We start from the raw sequence: 18,733 nt of genomic DNA, 5'->3' as shown, positions 1-18,733 counted from the left end.
AGAAACTACCATGGAAATGTCTACCAAGAAAAATATGTGAATCATGGTATAAAAAGTAATTTTTTAATTTCAGTTTCCACCATTGCACTCCATCTGTGCTTCATAACAGGGAACTGCTTTCCTTGAGTTATGAACTCTGCGCTGCCCCTAACAATGGTACAACAAAACAATTTTAATTTGTATGTTTATGGTACAGAAAGTCATGAAAACAAGCTCTCTATGTTTGCACTAGTTTTGTATAGTCTACAAAATAATTAAAGTCTAGAGTGACCAATTTTCATATTTTCTTTAGATATCTGGAAATGCAAACAAAAAATACCATAGCAGTTTAAAAGTTCCAACAATGACTCAGTCATTTTATTAAAAAAAAAAAAGAAGAAAAAAGGAAAAAAAAACCCAAATGTTGAAACCAATGTAATTTGTTTTACAATAACCTTTATTTTAATCTAACCCGTCCAAATGTTGGGGCGGAGATGGGTGTAGTTTGACTTTTTGGGGTTTTGTGGATTTTTTGTTGGTTTTGGGGTTTTTTTGTGTTTTTTACCCATTTATTTAGGAGCAATTCATTAAGAAATTTAAAAATTGATTCTGAAATTGAGTTGTTTGCTGCCACACAAAGGTGTTTACTTGGAAAAGAATTGCAAATGCAATGCATTACAAATATTCTTGATTTGTTTTAAACTATCTAATCTCACTACTGACTAATTGTTTAGGCTGCTATGATTATAATTAATTGGTTGATCGAGTTCAAAAGAGATCACTCACAGTCAATGCTTAGGATTGCTGGTGGAGAAAAGTAGGATGCAGGTAGTGTGATCTATTTAGAGCTGTCACAGCCTAATAGAAGGGCGGCTGCATCCAGCATCAGAGTTTCAATAGCCTTTTGAGGATGTTGTAGGGAGTAGTGGAGTGATTTGGCCTAAAAGTTACATGTGCCTGACCCACTGATGAGCCTGACCTTTGATGAAAAGCTTGTGAGATACAGGTCAGTATAAACTTTCAATCTGGAGAACAAAACAGAGCTATGGGAATAGTCCAGGTTCAAAAGACAGCCCTAAATGACAAACCTAGACTACTGGTATCGTCTCAAATAGCTGTTGTCACATACTCCCCTTTTGGTTAGACCTAATTAATCTTCAAGTAGGTGAAAAGCCTTTTTGACCCTGGAAATTTTTTAATGCCTGTCTTGGGCTGAGACAGTTTAAAGAGGCGAGCAGTCTGGAATGAGTAACTTCCTCCTTGATTCCAAGCAATCTCTTCTCACCCATGATGAACGAGATATGACTAGATACAAGTGAAAAAATAGCAGTTTAGTAAAAGAATGCCAACAGGCAAGGGAAAAAGGGAAAACAACAAATTCACGATCTGCCACACGACCAAAGAGACACAAAATGCTGGAGATGCCCTTCTTGAGACCGTGCCCAGCAGGGACGGCCTCGGGCTTGTAGGACTGAGGGACAAGATGGCAACAGATGCCTGCCAGGGCTCACGGGGCAGGTGCAGCAGCGCTTGGAGACCGGACGGTTCCCCAGGGCCGGCACCGCACCCAGAGGCCCAGCAGGGTGGGGGACACTCGGGGTTCTCTGTCCCCTCTGTCCCGGGACACTCGGGGTTCCCTGTCCCCTCTGTCCCGGGACACTCGGGGTTCCCTGTCCCGGCCAGAGCGGGGCCACTGCGGCACTGCGGGACAGAGCCTCGGCTGTGGACAGGCACCTGCGGAATCCCGCCCAGGGCAGCCCAAAACCCCTGCTGCAGCCCCTCCAAGATGAGGGAAAACTGAAAATGGAAGAAAAACCCCTTTGCTTGAGCAGAAACCAAACAGCACGCGAAGCAAATAGCATGCGGTAAAGAAGCTCCCCGCGAGAGACAGTTTTAAAATTGTATCATGTCTCTCCCCAGACTGTAGGGTTTTACAGACACAGTAACAATTTTTGGACATAGATATGGAATGCAATCAGATTATGAACCACAAAAGAATGCCTCGCAAGAGAGAAAAAAAAAAAAAAAAGAGCTGTTGAGCATGGGCTCATCTGCTGGTGTACATGAACATTATGATGTTTTAACCAAAACTTACATCATATTTTTATTCAATATGTATTTTTTACAAGTACTAGCATTCTTCACCAGAACTAAAATTACCAAATTCTATTAGTGAATACTTTACAAGAATATATTTTTACAGTATGGTTTGTTGCATTCAGACATTGAAATAGGCAGAGCCAAGAAAAGATCAGTGCAGCTACACAAGTATCAAGTTGTGTTAAAAAATACATTTAAGCACGTACTCACACACAGTAGTTCTCTACTGATGTTACATTACAGAATGCATCCCCAAAATCACTGTCAATCATTTAACACGATAATGTCCTTAAAGTTCCCCTGTAGATGCCTTGGCAGCTCTTTGGCTTCCATTAGTCTCCAAAGCTTGTGCTTTAAAACATCTCACAGTTCAAATAATGAAGCCATTTAGCACATTGTTTGCTATGGGATGTAGAAAGAATAGTTGTTTTCATTTTATGGGAAATATTCATGAAAGCGTGAAAACACACTCAAATCCAGAAAATGTAGAAGAGCAACACTCTGTAACAGTGCTAAGAACGGATGCTGAGGCCAATGGCACGGGTGGTACAGGAGCTGAGAAGAGACCAGAGTGGCTGTTCATACGTCTTTTGCTTTCTGATTTCACTTACCTTTTCAAATTGGTTTCTATTTCCACTGAAAGTTTTGGAGGACATCCTTAAGCAATTTGAAGGTGTTATAAATGATCAATTCTGCAGCCAAATTTATAAAAAATATTTTATAAATTTATTATATTGACAACCAAAAAATAAAATATTATAAAGCCGCCCCAGCTAAGACAGCATCAACCCTGGACTTTGATGCTGGGTGAACCTGGGTTAAGCCGACGTAGTGTCAGCGTCTCCCCAGAGTGTCACACCAACTGCTCCAGGTAGCCAGTTTATATACAGTTTATTCTGCCTGGAGCAGAAATTACCTAAGATTTCTGTACATTCCTACATATGTATAACAGGAACTATACAGATTCAGTCCTGTACAAAAGTCAGTCCATGGGCTTGGATGGCTGTCTGGGCTCCTCGAAATGGTCTTCCTTTCAGCTGTAGCCAAGACGTGCCTGTTTTTTGATGTAATCTCTCCCAGGTGTTATTCAGTGAATGTTCTGGACATTCTTGGGAAATGGTCGCTGATCACCCAGGAAAGACTCATTCACTCGTTAATGGTCATGATTTTATCTGGGCGAGTCCAGGAAATCTTTTGGAAATGAAAAGCCCTGCTTCTGGCCATGGGGGTCAGATGCATGGTTGGATCTTTATAATTTTTATACAATCTCCAAAGCATGAATTATCTACATCATATATTACAATCCCTCCCCATTTATTTTACCCATTTAATTCATGCTTCTACTTGGTTAATTTTCTATTTCTACCCACCACCATTCAGGCTTCCTCACAAGCGGAGTACCCCTTACACTGTTTGGTATTCCCCTTGTGGGATGCCCTGATGTACTATACTACTTCTTTCTTCAGTGTTTTGCCTTTCAAACCTTGCCAATGCTTCTGCAGCATTGCTGGCATACCTTCTCTCTCGAGCCTCATGATCTTGGATGCGTCGCCTCTGAAAGCTCCCTCCGAGTCTATGGGGACTGTTGCAATCTGCATTCCCCTGACTACAGAGTGGATCAGTCTGATAAAACATGGAATCAGACAGGGTAGGAATAGGATCCCGGCTACTGAACAGAGAACGAGAAATATTACTTTGTTCCACCATGCTCCATCAAATAAATTGTCCCACCAGGAGGACTGCAAAATTGAATTCCATTTTTGGACAGGGACATGGGCCACTTTTTTTATTTTGGCCACCAAGCCTCTTATGGTTTCCCCATAATCATCAATCTCAATGCAACATTCCGATTCATTAAATATTCCACACACCCCTCCCTCTTCGGCCAACAAATAGTCTAATGCTTTTCGATTTTGGTACACAAAAGCCCGTACCTGCGTGTGCTGCCGACTTAGTAAATCCAGGGCTTCGGAGGTGTGATTTGATACAATTTCCATAACTGCTTGTAGTCTAATCAGCCTGTTCAGTAGGTAAATCAGAGTCCTATACTTGTAACTTCCATCCTGTGCCCACGTGGCCAGCCCATAATAATCGATTATTCTTCTGCTGGCCACTCCTCTTCCCCCAAAGCTTGTTTACTGCTTATCACTGGTATCATCTTCTTCAGACTCCTCCTCTCCCTTTTCAAGGTCTCATATAATGGAACCCCTAACAGATTACTTTTTCCTCTCGGGAGAGTAAAGAAAACTGGTCAGATCATACATAAAGTGCAAGACCCTTTCCACCTTGGGGGTAAATCACCGTATGCCTTTTTCCCACAGATCCAATAAATTCCATCCAGGGCTTTCCATTTAATGTTTATTCTCCCTGGGTCTCCCCAGAATTTTCTCACACTTTCCAAAGATCGGAAAGGGTTGGGTCCTGGACTTTGGACCCAGCATAACTCTATTCTCTCGTCCCACTCACAATTTGTATCATTTTTTCAGGCTCCAATACCCCAAAGGAGGGGCTGGGTGCCATGCCTTGCTTTTTGAATCAGAGTTCACCGTCAGAGTAGATACACATGGAGTGTGTCCTACCATTTCTGTGTATTCTCTTCCCTCCCAACTGACACAGATTGTACTAATCACCCTTTGATCCAAAACCCACCCCTCGGATCTCTGTACCAATTTTGAGACCCTCGGACTGTCCCATTTCAAGAGTTGTTCTGGAGCCAAACCTTCCCCTTTCCAAGGCCATTTTTCTGCAGATTTCAGCCCCCCACAAATCCAACAGTTCAACAAACCCAATTCTGTTGCAATTTCTTGTATTCAATCAATGAACAGGTTTCTGTCTGGGGAAGATAACTCCCCATCAGCATATTGTTTTTCCAGTACTTCGTACTGTTCGCTTAATGTTTTCAATCGTTCCTGTTCGACTCTCTGTCTCCTCCATTCTGACTCCCTTCATTTCATTTCCTGAGTTATTTTTTTCATTTTTCCCTCAGGATCCTCATTGTTTTTATTTTTCACAAAACAAACCACCTTATCATATGGTAGGCACACCCTGTCTTCCTTTGCCAGTGCCAGGTCCAATATGAGTGGGTCTTTGTTCAGGGTAATCTTACTGTCAAATTTCATATTCTTTGTCACCCAGTACATTTTCCCATTCATTGTGCATATTTCCAGCCTTGCGTTATCGTAACACAAAGGGTTCACCTGGTGATATGCAATAAAGATTGATTCTGTCTTTTCCCCTAACCACATAGTTCGGTTACACTGGTCACAAATGGGGATTGACATCTGTTCTGTGTTTCGTTTTCTCCTTTGGTACCTGTGACCATTTGACTGCCCGTTCCTTAACCCTGCCTTGGGATTGATACACCAAGTCCCGATCTCCAATTCACACAATTTCACCCAAGTGCCACTTCTCCAACAGTACCTGCCAGTTCTTCTGAGACATTCCTCTGGGGATTGGTATGCTGAGTGTCCCTTGTCCCCTGCAACTGGGACTACCTGAGTGCACTTCCCGCACTTATCCACGGAGCTCTCACTTCCATCTTTCCTGGGGATCTCAGTGCTCAGACTCTGCATCCTGCACATGACTAAGTTCAGGCCAATCAGGATTCCCACTAGGCGTACTCCTCTGCCTTTGCCTCCGCCCCCTGGGGTGCCACCAGCGGCGAGGAAGACCATCTTCGCGGCAGCAGGAGTACTCTTCAGGGAAGACGCCCCTGGACCTAGCCGCATACCTCCTCTTAAAGGCGCCCCACCAAGACACCCTGATTGCATCAGAACTGCAAGGGACCCTGATGGACTTCCGGCACTCCATATCCAGGATTTCTGCTTGGGACCTAAGCTTCCCACGCACCCCGTTTTGAAAAATGCGAAACCACTCCTGAGAACCTAATTCAATGATACCCAAATTGGTGGCTAAGGTCAGGATGCAGTCAGTCAATTCAAGCTCTTCCTCTAAACACTGGGTGCACAGTCTCTTTGGCCTCTGTCCCCTTCTGCAATGAATCACAAAAACTCCTTGACAATATTCACACTTAAAGTGTACAAATGGATAGCATACACAATCTGACAGTATACAACTGATCCGCTCGTGGTTGGTCATTTACGAGGACGTTGGAGTCGAATCTTCATGTCGCCGGGGAAGAAGTGAACCTCCAATCGGGTGCCTCCTCCTGCTGTTTGACTTTCTTCACCCTAGACACGTGCGTCCAGCCCTTCTCCGCTGTCCAAATGGCCGTGTCTGTTGTCAGGAGCACAAGAAAAGGACCGTCCCAGTGAGGAGAGAGCGGTGCCTCTTTCCACACTTTTACAAACACCTTGTCCCCAGGCTGAATTTTGTGAATAGCGAACCCTAGAGGAGCACTCTGTTTCACTATTCCCTGTTTTAGGAGCTCCTGTAAATTTCTGTTGATCGCAACCAGTATGGTTGGATCTGACCGTCCTCAAATCTGGGGTGTCCCACCGGCATTCCATGCTTGTATGGCATTCCATATAGCATTTCAAACGGTTAGAGCCCCATCTCTGAATGAGGCATGGTTTGGATATTAAGCAATGCCAAGGGCAGACACTTCAACTAGGGCATCTTTGTCTCCAAAATCAATTTTGATAACTGTGCCTTCAAAGTTTGATTCATTCTTTCCACTTGTCCTGAACTCTGGGCGTGCCACGGAGTGTGGTACTCCCATCGAATGCCCAGTGTATCAGCCATTTGCTTAATAACCTTTGATGTAAAATGTGTTCCTTGATCCAAATCAATGCAATTCACTACCCAATATCGGGGTACAATTTCCTCCAACAATTTTCTGGCCACTGTCTGGGCCATTGCTCGGGAGCAGGGAAAGGCTTCTACCCAATGAGTCAATTTATCCACAATCACCAATACAAATTTGAACCTTCCCACCTGTGGCAATTCTGTAAAATCAACTTGAATTCTTTCAAATGGCCGGTACACAATGGGGTGACTTCCCAGGGCAGCCTTCCTGGCTCTTGATTTGTTTACCTTTTGGCAAATCAAACACCCTTGTACCTCTTATCTTGCTAATTCATAAATTCCCTTGCACCTGAAAAATTTCAGAAATTGCTCTGCAAGGGCCTGTGCCCCCCAGTGTGTTTTCTGGTACAATTTTCATAAAATCCTTCCATAAGATCCTGGTAAATCCTCTGGAAACTAATTCCTTCCATCAGGTAACCTCCACTTACCTTCTTTCAATTCACCTCCGATCTTCTCCTAACATTCCATTTCTTTTTGAGAGAGCTGAGGGGGGATGGTCGGGGGTTTCTTCCCTTTTGATCTCTGGGGTACTTACCACCATCAACGCCACAGTTTTGGCCTCCTGATCTGCCAAATTGTTCCCTCTGGTCTGGAACTGAATTCCTGTCTAATGCCCCTTCACATGGACCACTGCAATTTCCTCCAGCCCTCTCAAAGCTTCCAGAATTTGTCGAATCAATTCCCCATGCATCAGTTCCTTTCCCCTCGTGTTGATCAGCCCCCTTTCTTCCCAAATTTTCCCAAATGTATGAACCACCCCAAAGGCATACCTTGAATCGGTGAAAATTGTTCCCTTTTTTCCTTTCAGTCTTTTCAATGCCCTCAAAAACGCATAAAATTTGCATGCCTGTGCAGACCAGGTTGCATTCAGGGGACCTGCCTCTATCACTTTCCCTGTCATCCTGTCCACGACAGCGTATCCTGATTTTCTTTTTCCTTTGACTACTCTGCTCAACCCGTCTACAAACCGCTTTTCTCCTTCATCTAATTTTTCTTTTTCTAAATCCTCCCTGATTTTGGTTTGCAACTTGACTATATTCACGCAGTCATGAATCAATTTCTCTGCAGCCTCTCCAAACAACAAACTGCGCAGGGTTCTGCGCAGTTGTTGTTAATTCCAAGTCCTGCAAGTGGATCAAAATGGCTTCATATTTGAGCAACCTTGCATCAGTGAGCCATTTGTCCACTTTCTGCTGTAGTATGCCCCGCACGTTGTGGGGTGCAAATACTACCAGAGGTGCCTTGAAGGTTACCTTTTTTGCTTCTTCCACTAGCAAAGCCGCAGCTACAATAGCCTGCAAACACGTGGTCCAGGCCCTGCTGACCGGGTCCAAAAGCTGGAACAAGTACCCTACAGTCTTCCTGATCCCCGCCCAGTCTTGCGTCAGCACCCCATGTGCCATGTGGTTGCTAGCATCCACAAACAACTGAAAAGGTTTCCTGACATCAGGGAGGCTCAACACTGGCTCTGCTGTGAGCTTCTCCTTGACTCCCTGAAACTCTTCCTCGTCCTTTTGTGTCCATTTGATCCTATCTGTGGTGAGTTTCTCATAGAGAAATTTCACCTTGTCACTATAATTTTCAATCCACTGCCAACAATACCCCAACAATCCCAAAAGCTGCCGGACCTCCCTTTTTTGTCTGTGGGAGTGGTAATGCAATAATCCCTGCCACCCTCTCTGGGTCTAATTTCTTTTTGCCCTTTGTTAACCAATGTCCCAGATATCTGACCTCCATCTCTGTGAACTGCAATTTTGATTTTGAAACTTTCAATCCTCTTTCTCCCAAAAGTTCAACAGCCCAATTGTGCTCATCCTTACCTCCCCCTCCCCTTTTCCTGCAACCAACAAATCATCTACGTACTGTAGAAGCTTTGTTCTTTCCGTGGGTACAAACTCACTCAAAACCTGCTGAAGTGCCTGTCCAAATAAGTTTGGAGAATCCACGAAGCCCTGAGGCAACAAAGTCCACTTGAGCTGCTGCTTCCTATTCGCCTCTGAGTCTTCCCATTAAAATGCCAAATAATCTCAACTGCCCTCATCAAGGGGGCACATCCAGAAAGCATCCTTTAAATCAATCATGCTGTACCATGTATCTTCAGGGGAGAGATTGTTTAACAATGTATAAGGATTTGAAACCGTGGGAAACAGAGTCTTAGTTCTCTGATTCACAGCCCGTAAATCTTGCACCAGCCTAAAGCTGCTGTCCGGTTTTCTCACTGCCAGAATTGGGGCGTTATGCCTTGACATGCACAGTTCCAGTGTGCCTTTCTTTATTAGTTCATCTATCACTGGTTTCAAGCCCCTCCTCCCTTCCATGGAGAGGGGATACTGTTTGACCGGAATAGGTTCTTCGGGTCTTTCAATTTCCACCCAAATCGGTTCTATGTCCAGCCTCCAAGTCTTTTCTGGGACATACCACACCCTTGGGTCTATCTTTTCCTCATCGGGAGCACTGAGGCTGTAAAGCTTCACTTTAAGCTGAGCTCTCTCCACCGATAGCCCAACCCCTAGAGCGACCATCATGTCCCACCCAGCAAGTTAAAATCTGCGTTCTTTACCAGTAAGATATTACCCATGTGCCTTCTGTTTCCCGTGTTTATTTCAATGTTTTTTATGATTGGGACCTCAAAAGGATCCCCTTTTGTCCCTGTTACCATCACGGAGTCATTGCTCAGAGAGCACCCCTTCGGTAGCTGTAACACTGTTGTCCATTCCGCCCCCGAATCCACCATAAACCACATTTCTTCCTTGCAGGGTCCTACTCTTAATTTTATCAAGGGCTCCCTAGATGTTCCAGACCCCAAACTGAAAAGCCCCTTACACCCCAATCTTCCTGAAACATCACCTGGTCCTTGGCCCTGTTGGGACAATTCCGTCTAACATGCCCTTTTTGTTTACAATAATAACACTCAAAATTCTGCTTTTGTTCACCTGAGCCCTTATCCTGAGACAGACCCGTTTTCTTTGCCAGCGCCTTTTTCACCGTATCCTTTCCCCATTCCTGCTTCTGAGCCTCTCTCACCGCTGCCAGCAGGACTTTAGCTTGTATTTTCTGTTTTTCCACCCAGCGCATGTGCACTTTCTGGGCTTCCCACAACAATTCCTGCAGTCCCTGCTCCTGCCAACCGTCTATTTTTTCCAGCTTCCTTCAAATATCTTCCCAAGATTTTGCCACAAACTGTGTCTTCAACAACACCATCCCCACCGGGGAATCAGGGTCCGTCCCTGAATGCATCCTCAAATCCTTTCAGAGTCTCTTCAACCACTCCGTAGGTGTTTCATCATTCCCCTGACATTCTCTGAGCACCTTGCTGAAGTTCTGCCCTTTCGGTACCGTCCCCCTGATACCTTGAATCACCATATTCCTTAGATTTATCATCTTCTGCCTCCCCTCCTCCGTCTGGGTTTCCCAAGACAGCTTCTGGTTCTGCCACCGCTCCTCCCCGGACCCCCCTTTCCAGTTCCACCTTTCCCAATCTCTGATCATGTCTGACCGGATCATGTCTCTCTCCTCGTTATTAAACAGTGATCTTAGGATCGTTTGGAGATCCTCGTAAGTATATATGCTTGTTCCCAAAAATTCATCCAACCTCTCCGCCACCCCTAAAGGGTCATCCAATAATTTTCCCATTTCCTTTTTGAATGCCCGTACATCACTGGTGTCAATCGGGGTGTGGACACATCCAATCACGCCTGGAGCCGTCGGTACTTCCCGCAAGGGAGAGATACAGGGTTTTTCCTCCTGGTCCCCACTTTCCCCCATGGTCGACCTCCTCGTTCTCCACCTTGTTCAGCGCGCCAGGGGAGGGATGTTCCTGGTGACGCCCACCCCCTTCTCCTCAATTTTCGGAGGTGTTTGTGGCGGCGGCTGCGCCACAGCCGGGTGGCCATGTGGGGAAGCGGATGCAGCCGCCTGCTCTGATGGCAGAGGAGGTGCAGTTGCTTGAGCTTGCAGCACCCCCACCTCGGAAGGCATCCCTGACACTGCTTGTGCTGGTGCAGGATCGGGCAGCTGCGGAGCCTTAAGGTAAGGGAGTGAAAGCTTTTCCAACAGTTCCCATTCCTTCCCTGCTTTCGTCACACACCGGCGAGCTTGCACTGGGTATAGACCCGAGCAAGCGTGCCTCCAAATGTCCGCTTACTCGATTTCCTCAGGATCCCGCAGACTGTGACCAGCCACGTGGTCAAACAAAGACTGGCAAGTCCAGTTTTCAAACGTGCCGAATATCGGCCAGACCACATACTGTCCGATCTCCCTCCCTCCCCACTTTTCCATGCAAAAAAGGGATAATCTTTTCCTTGGACTTCCCCACTCTCCGCGGGTTCTTGTCCCAATGTTCCAGCATCCACCCCAGAGGACTATCTCGGGGGATTTCTGGTAACACTCTTTCAGGGACCTGGGAGGGTTTCTCCTGAGTTTTCTCTTGGTGTCTGCTCTTTCCCAACCCCATTTTTTTCAAGGAAAGTTACAATTTTTCTTACCTTCTCTCGTCTTGGCAGGACATTTGTCTCGAATCCCGTTTTTCTCTCTGATGTTGGATTTTCCATCTGGCAAAAAGCCGCCAGGCTGACCAAGTCGGACAATGAACTGCTTTGTCAACTTCGATCTGTTTTCCTTATCTGTTTCCTCCAGTTTCAGAAGGTGGACAGGTTCATGGAATTTTCCAGGCTGGTCTCCTCCCCTCTGATCCCAAACGTGACCGGTTTTCCCCCTAGACTCTCCCCAAGCTCCTGGTCTGGTGTGTTTCCCTCACATACACGTCCAATCACGCTCCACCTAACCAGGCAATACTTACGGTTCCTTTTCTTGCATGGATCTCTTCTGGCACGTTGAATTTCACGGATGAAAAACCTCAGGTCTCAGGGATCTCTCTAGATCTTTCTGAGTCGAGAATCGGGGCCCCTTTTATCTTCCCTTGGCTGTGGCTCTGTTTGCAGCATGTGGCTCCAATTACGTTCCACGGCTCTGATTTTGTGGCTCTTTTGTGAATCTGATTGGTTTCGGAATCCAATTCCCGTCCAGGCCGCTAAAATTAGCAGAGCGCCCTCCGGGTGGGAAAAGGGGTTCCCGGACCCCAACATCAGATCTCGTCAGGCCATCACCAATTTGTTGTAAATGATCAATCGGTAGCCAAATTTATAAAAAAATTATAAAAATTTATTAGATCGACAACAAAAATAGAATTGCAGAAAACCACCACAGCTAAGACAGTATCAGCCCCGGGAGTCAGTGCTGGGTGAACCCTGGATTCATCTGACAAAGTGTCAGTGTCTCCGAGGCGATTCACCCCGATTTTCTCTCGCAGCCAGCATATGTGCCATTTATTCTGCCTGGGGCAAAAATGACAACAGACTACTCTATGTCACTTCATATTGATTGCACTGTGCTAGAGATGACTGCTGGGGATATTTCTCCTCAGAGACACCTTTAGCTCGCAGGCAGTTGCAGCCAGGCACTGGGAATGGACCCATACGAAGTAGAAACTCAGTTTACCTCTAGTGGAAAAAGTTCAGGCGATGGTGAAGAGAAAAAGAGCAGGTTCTGCCGGAGAGTTAAATCCAGAGTTTATTCCAAGGTGACACAGTTCTGAATCTCAGTACAGCCCCGACAGACCCCGACTGCATGGTTCCAGCACCTTTTAAACTCACAGGGAGGTGGGAGGGAGAGGATAGGTGAGCCACCAACCAGGTGGGAGGGGGAGGGTTTCAGGGGACAATGACACCTGGACAGGTCAATGACTCCAGGTCTGAAAAGCATCTTTTGAATTTCTGCCAATCACATGATGCTCTAGCTGGAATGTAGAACTTGACAGACAGCAATTAGGAAGAGGGCAGGTGGGGGGGCAAGGAGGAAGCAGAGCTTCACACCACAACACCTTCATATGTATAACTGGGACTATACAGATTCAAACATATACAAAAGTTAGTCCAGAAGTCTGAACGGCTCGTCTGAGCTTTCCGGGGTAGTCTTCTTCTTTCACATGTAACAGGGATGTCGCCAGTTTTGATGCAATCTATCCAGGTGCAGGCTCTCGTGAGTGTCTGGCATTCCTGGGAGATTGGTCCTTATTGCCCAGGAAGGTCCCATTCACATATTAACGGGCTCAATGTTATCTGAATGATTTCCGGGAAGTACTTGCCTAGGCTTTGCTCCAGGCCAGAGCAGTAGACAACCTGATTTTATCTGGACGATGTCCAGGAATTGTTTGAATAGAAAAGAACTCTGCCTTCAGCTTATGGTAGTCAGGAGCATATGTTGGATCTTTATAGTATTTTATACACTTATATAGCATGAATTACCTATATCATATACTACAGTAATGTAGACCTCCCTGAAAAGGAGCACAGTTACACAGTGAAGACTGAAGAAACTTGTTGTGAGGAAAACACATATCCTGCTTTGATGAGGGTAAGGATTAGGGTCCTAGGATAATTTCTCACAGAGCTGGATCTCTATTTAGGGTTAATGGCATCTTTTTTTTTTTTTTTTTTTTTTTTTTGGAATAAGATAATAAAATCATTAGTGTTGGAAAATACCTCTAAGATCATTGAGTTCAATTGTCTTCTTCTGTTTGCTCACTGTGGTCTAGAGAGAAACAAAAGGAAGCCTTATCCTTCCATTACAAAATCAGTAAAAATATGACATGAAACAAGCTGTTTATCAGACTGCAAGCTATCTTGCAGGAAAGAGGGGAATCTTTCCATAATGGCTAATTTGCCTATGAATAACTCCAAAATTTAATTTCTCAATCATATTAATGGGAGACTAGCAGAAAAAGTGAAGTGTTTAAGGGTTATTTTCCTTACATAATGTTTGTTTTTGTAAGCTATGAATACTTCTCTTCATCCTTACTCTTGCTTTGTCCATGATTGTTCATTCACAGGAGCTTTTACCTTTAACAGACTGCCATCAACACGGAGGGCTAAGATCCTTTAAGAGTTAAGAGTCAGCTCTTTAACACACACAGTGCCTGTCCATAATGTGAGTTCTAAAGTAGGTGCTAACATGCCTGTGCATGGGACATATTTATGCTCAAATAGAAGGTTCACATGGCACTTTCATTCTTTTGTTTCACACTCCCAAAAAGTCTTTCTTGTTCCTGAATATAGGTAATTGTGGACAGTGTTGTTTTCTCTAACTTGGTTCACCTATTTTCCCATCAGACATTTCTCTCCCATAAGGGCAATACATCTCTGTCCTGGTTCAGGGCAAATTTGGGAGAGAACCCCTAAAGGGCTCCTCTAGGAAATCGGATTCAATTGCCCCTCCCCCCAACCGGTCTGGGAGAAAATACCTACTTGGAGAAAAGTGGAAAAAAACTGTTTATTAAACAAGAAAACCTAAACAATATTAAACAATAAAACACCTTTCTGCTCCAAAAGAGATGACAAATCCAGAAAGTCCCCTCCCCAGATTCCAGTTGAGCTCACTCAGTCCCTCATCAGTCCCTCCAGCGCTGGAAATGCCGTGGCCCAGGCCCGGCCGGGTGGCCACCGATGCGAGCTGCTGGTGCTCTTATGTTTGTTCAATCCAGAGCAGGTGTGAACAGGTCCAAAGAAAGGGAAAAAAAGGAAAAAAACCCACAGTCCAGGGAACTTCTTTGCCTCAGCTAGCTAAACTAACTAAAAGCAAAAAAAAAAAAAAAAAGAGCCCTGTCCCGCCATCTGTTCATCCGCAGACAACGCAGTCCAGGAGCAGGAATGTGTAGGAGTGGGTTCAGTATCTGAAAACAAACTGCGCGCCTCCTCTCCCCCCCTCAACCCTTGGAACAAGTCTTAAAGGTGCAAAACTTACTATTCAGCATAAAGGGAACGAGACGACTGGGGATAAAAGCATCATATAGTCAACCTAGGACAATCTCAAATATTGCTCAAATTTTGCCAGTCTCCTTCTTGATGTCACCACAGTGTATTCCTTAGTCATCAGCAGAGGGTACTACATATTATAAGGAGCTGTATTCAGAATGAATGTAGAATCCAAAACAGTGGGGTCACCAACATTCAAGAAGGCCATAGGCAAGGCCTCACTAGTTTGTGACATTTGGCAAGATTTGAGGATGAAGGCATTGTTTTGCTTGCTGCAGCAGGGTTTATGCTGTATGAGCCATAGCCTATTGTCAAAGATTTTTTTGCACTATATGAGATGGTACTCGTAAAGAATGTGAAAATGTTAGGGATATTTCTGTGCTATTAGTGAGAGGAAGGAGGCCAGGTGCAATACTATGTTTAATAACTTAGAAGCTCATCAGAGTATGTCAAATTGCTCTTCATGTCCAGAGCCATCTTGGATTGGGTGTACTGATCATTTGTAATTGTCAAGCTATTATTTAGTCATAATCTTATGCTCCACATAGAACTAGAAGCAATATGAGAAAAACCAAAATAAGAAGACAAACGCTCTCATTGCTGCTATCTGTTCTAGCCTTCTTCCTTTAAAAAAATCCTCAGTACTAATAACTTTCCTTGTGAGAGCTGGCTACATCTGTTCAGCTTCTGTCGAGGACAACCTTATGGTTTGTCCTCGACAAACCATTTTGGTTAATACTTCTGCCAATACTCTCTGTGTTGCCTGCTGGTGATGTGTAAAAGCAGCTGTGGTCTCTTCCTCTTGCATGGCCAGTTTATAGCACTGTGTTGCTGCAGCACGTGTCCAACCACTGGTGATCTATATATAGTCTCTCATGGAATGTTCGAGAAGCCTTCTGGACAATCATGGGCTGTGGCTCTGCGTGGCCACTCCCAACTGGTCCCAGAGCCCTTTGCAAGTCCTTTGTTCTTCACCATAAGCTGCCTGGATATCATCAGTTGATATCATCAACCTCTTATTTCTTGAGGCCCAGTGTTTTTTCTCTGTGGTGTGGCCATGTGGCCACTCTCTAGCCTGTCCATTCCATGACATGCTCCCACACTGTGTAGGTATCATCTTTGTTGCTTCTCTCTGAGGAGTGTTCCACAAGCTGGATTTTCAACAGTCAAATCACCTAATACTCAGTTCTGGTTATTGAGTCATTATCCTGCCCTATTTTTCATGCAACATTAAACTGACTGACTTGGTTTATGTGGTGCTTCCAGATTTTCTACTTTTGTTTGCAGAGCACTATATTCATCAAGTCACTGTTTTTCTCTCAGCATAACAAAAGTAATAATTCAGTCTTTCAGAGCTCCTACTAAGTTCACAGGGAACTATTTCCAAATTTTCAGAGACCTCTTTTCATTGCTTTATTTTATAGGGGACTTTCCATAATAAGGACTTATCTAAATCTCAGTTTTCAGTGGGGGAATATGTGGAAAACAGCACCAACTTCAAGAGAACTGTACCATTACTTGAATGGAAAGAAGGAGAGCAGAGGGATCAGGTGGTTCAAAAATAGACTGATAGCAAATGTGGTGATAGAGGGGCTGGGGGAGGACACGTCACCTATTAAAGTTCATGTTAATTCTTTCAAAACTATAGTGAGATCCTACAGTGAGATCTTTCAGAATCTTTTGCTTTCGTTTCTCATTGGAGTCCTTATGCTTCTTTTACTGCTCCCTTCCTTTTCTCCTCTTTTTCTTGCTCTTGGCTTTTCTGCACTTTTGTGTCCCAGATGGCCTACTCTTCTCCCCAAAAAACCTTTTGGCTGCCAAGTTCACATCTTTCAAATTCCTCCCTAAAACCTATTTCATCAGGGAATTTTCACTTTTTATCCAAGCCAGATGCCTTTCCTGCTCTGAATATCTTTTCCATATCTTTTCTTGTCTGTCTTAAGGCCAGCATATCTGGTAGTCAAGGATTATCAGTAATTTTCTTTCTTGAAACAGAATGAGAATTCCTTACAAATTCACTGTTTTAACTGAGATAGCCTAAGGGTGCTTCTACCCTGCTTTTGCCATTAAAAAGCTTCCTCTCTCTTAAAAAAAAATTAGTGTGTTGGAGGCAGGGAAGGGGGCAGGGATCACCCCACTGTTGGCAAGAAAATGGTTCTAAGGAGTCCAGGTTTCTAGAGTTTGCTTTTCTGTGTGGTATAAAATTGGTTGAAACAAATAACTTTCCAACAAAACTGCAAAGTCACATCCTTAGTCATACTGTGAATATTAAAGTGAATATTAAAGGTGTGCCTTTATTAGTGTTAAGGGATTAGAAAAAGAGTTCACTAGGAAAATGAGTAGTCTCACTTAAATCTGCTGGAAGGTTGCTCTACATTATTTACTAGCCATTTCCTTCAAGAACTATTGGAAAAATATCATGGTTTCAAAAATAAAATAAAAATTTAATAACTGCTGCCGACTCTAGCAGTTAGTTTTCAGGGGCCTTGAAAGGACAAGCTAATTTCTCTCGTTAAATTTCATCCTCTGTGAAACACTGACTACAACTTCACTAACTTTATAAGCAATATTTACATAGAGATCAGCTGGTGCTCGTGTGTTTCATTCCAGTAAATTTCAATGGTGCTGCTTTGGCACATAATGGGAGTAACAGGATAATGATTCAGTCCCAGAAAGAAAGGGCCTCCTTAATCACCTGTGTCATATTTGCAGAGTTTAAGTCCTCGTTTATTCCCGTCCAGATCACAAGTCATCATACCCATGGACAGATGTAATTCAAAGGCATAGCAAAGACATTTCACCATCAGATGGAGACTCTAATACTATGAACATAGTTACAAACACACCTAATTTTGAAAGGACATTTCTTTTATTAACAGAATGATTAGTTGTAACAGTGAGTGCATTTCTGAGAGAAATCCACCCCTGACCTTTGAGTCAGTAAACTGGCAGTTGAGGAACAAATGGGACCATACTCTTTTTCTGGCTTGGGCATCATCCTATGTTGAGAACAAATGTGCTTATGTAATTCAGAATGGACTATGAAATCTATTGAGCCCATGTTTGCCTCCTTTAAACATATTTCAACTCTTTAGGGGAATGACACACATGCTGAATTCCTTAAGCTTACTAGATGCCAGAGGGTGTCTATTTATATAGGCGTCTCTTGGGAACAACTTCAGTGTGTCATCAGATCAATGCAACTCTCTAGTTGACTCTGATGAAAATTTTGGGTGTTAAACCTTGACTGAACGACAGTCTTTTCCTCTCTCCCTTTCTCCCTCTCTCTTTCCCCTGTACATAATATACACATAAAAACAATTCTCTGACTCAAGGCATGTGAAATATTGTAACTTCAAGTCGCTCATAGAAGTCATATTTTGATCACATTGAAGAAATAAAATTGACAGAACAAGATCATTGCCAGCTTTCTTTTACCCAACAAGACTATCAAATGGGAGCTAAAATACATATTTACAATATTGTTTGGAACTATTGAAATATTTTATACATTTTAAGGGGGCAAAGAAACATGCATACATGGGTCCAGTTGGTCCTTTTCCTATAGACCTGAATTCTGCTGTGTTTTACCTTTCCTTGCATTATGCTCCAATGTCATTCTTTGCTTGGGCTTGCAGTCACAGGCACCGTGGTGGGACTGGATTTGCAGCCCTGTGCTGCCAAAGGACACTCTGACTAGCCCTAGTCTGCTTCTAAGACCTGAATGGTTACAGTGGTTGGACCATACCAGAAACCATGTATGAGCCTGCTGGCCTAATGTCACCAAAAAAGAGCCCTGTTTTGTTCCCTTATATCCTTCTTCCGGGGAAAGAAGTTAAGTCAGGCAGATCAGGAATATAATTTCAGAATCACCCTCCTGATCCAAGAGAAAATACAGAGGTTGGCTTAATGTAATTTGACTTATTTATCCCTCTTTGATATTTCTAATCTTAAATGCAAAAGCAGAATTTGGTTGGTAGAGATTTTTGAAGACCCACCAACTCTATAAATGGCTTTTCATTTCTTTTAAAATATGAAATCTTTCACTCTGTCTGTGTTTTCACTAATACTATGCTCAT

Source organism: Haemorhous mexicanus, chromosome Z (genome assembly GCF_027477595.1).
Source record: "Haemorhous mexicanus isolate bHaeMex1 chromosome Z, bHaeMex1.pri, whole genome shotgun sequence".
NCBI lineage: Eukaryota > Metazoa > Chordata > Aves > Passeriformes > Fringillidae > Haemorhous > Haemorhous mexicanus.
The sequence above is the reverse complement of the archived record's forward strand: the minus strand, read 5'-3'. Positions refer to the sequence as shown.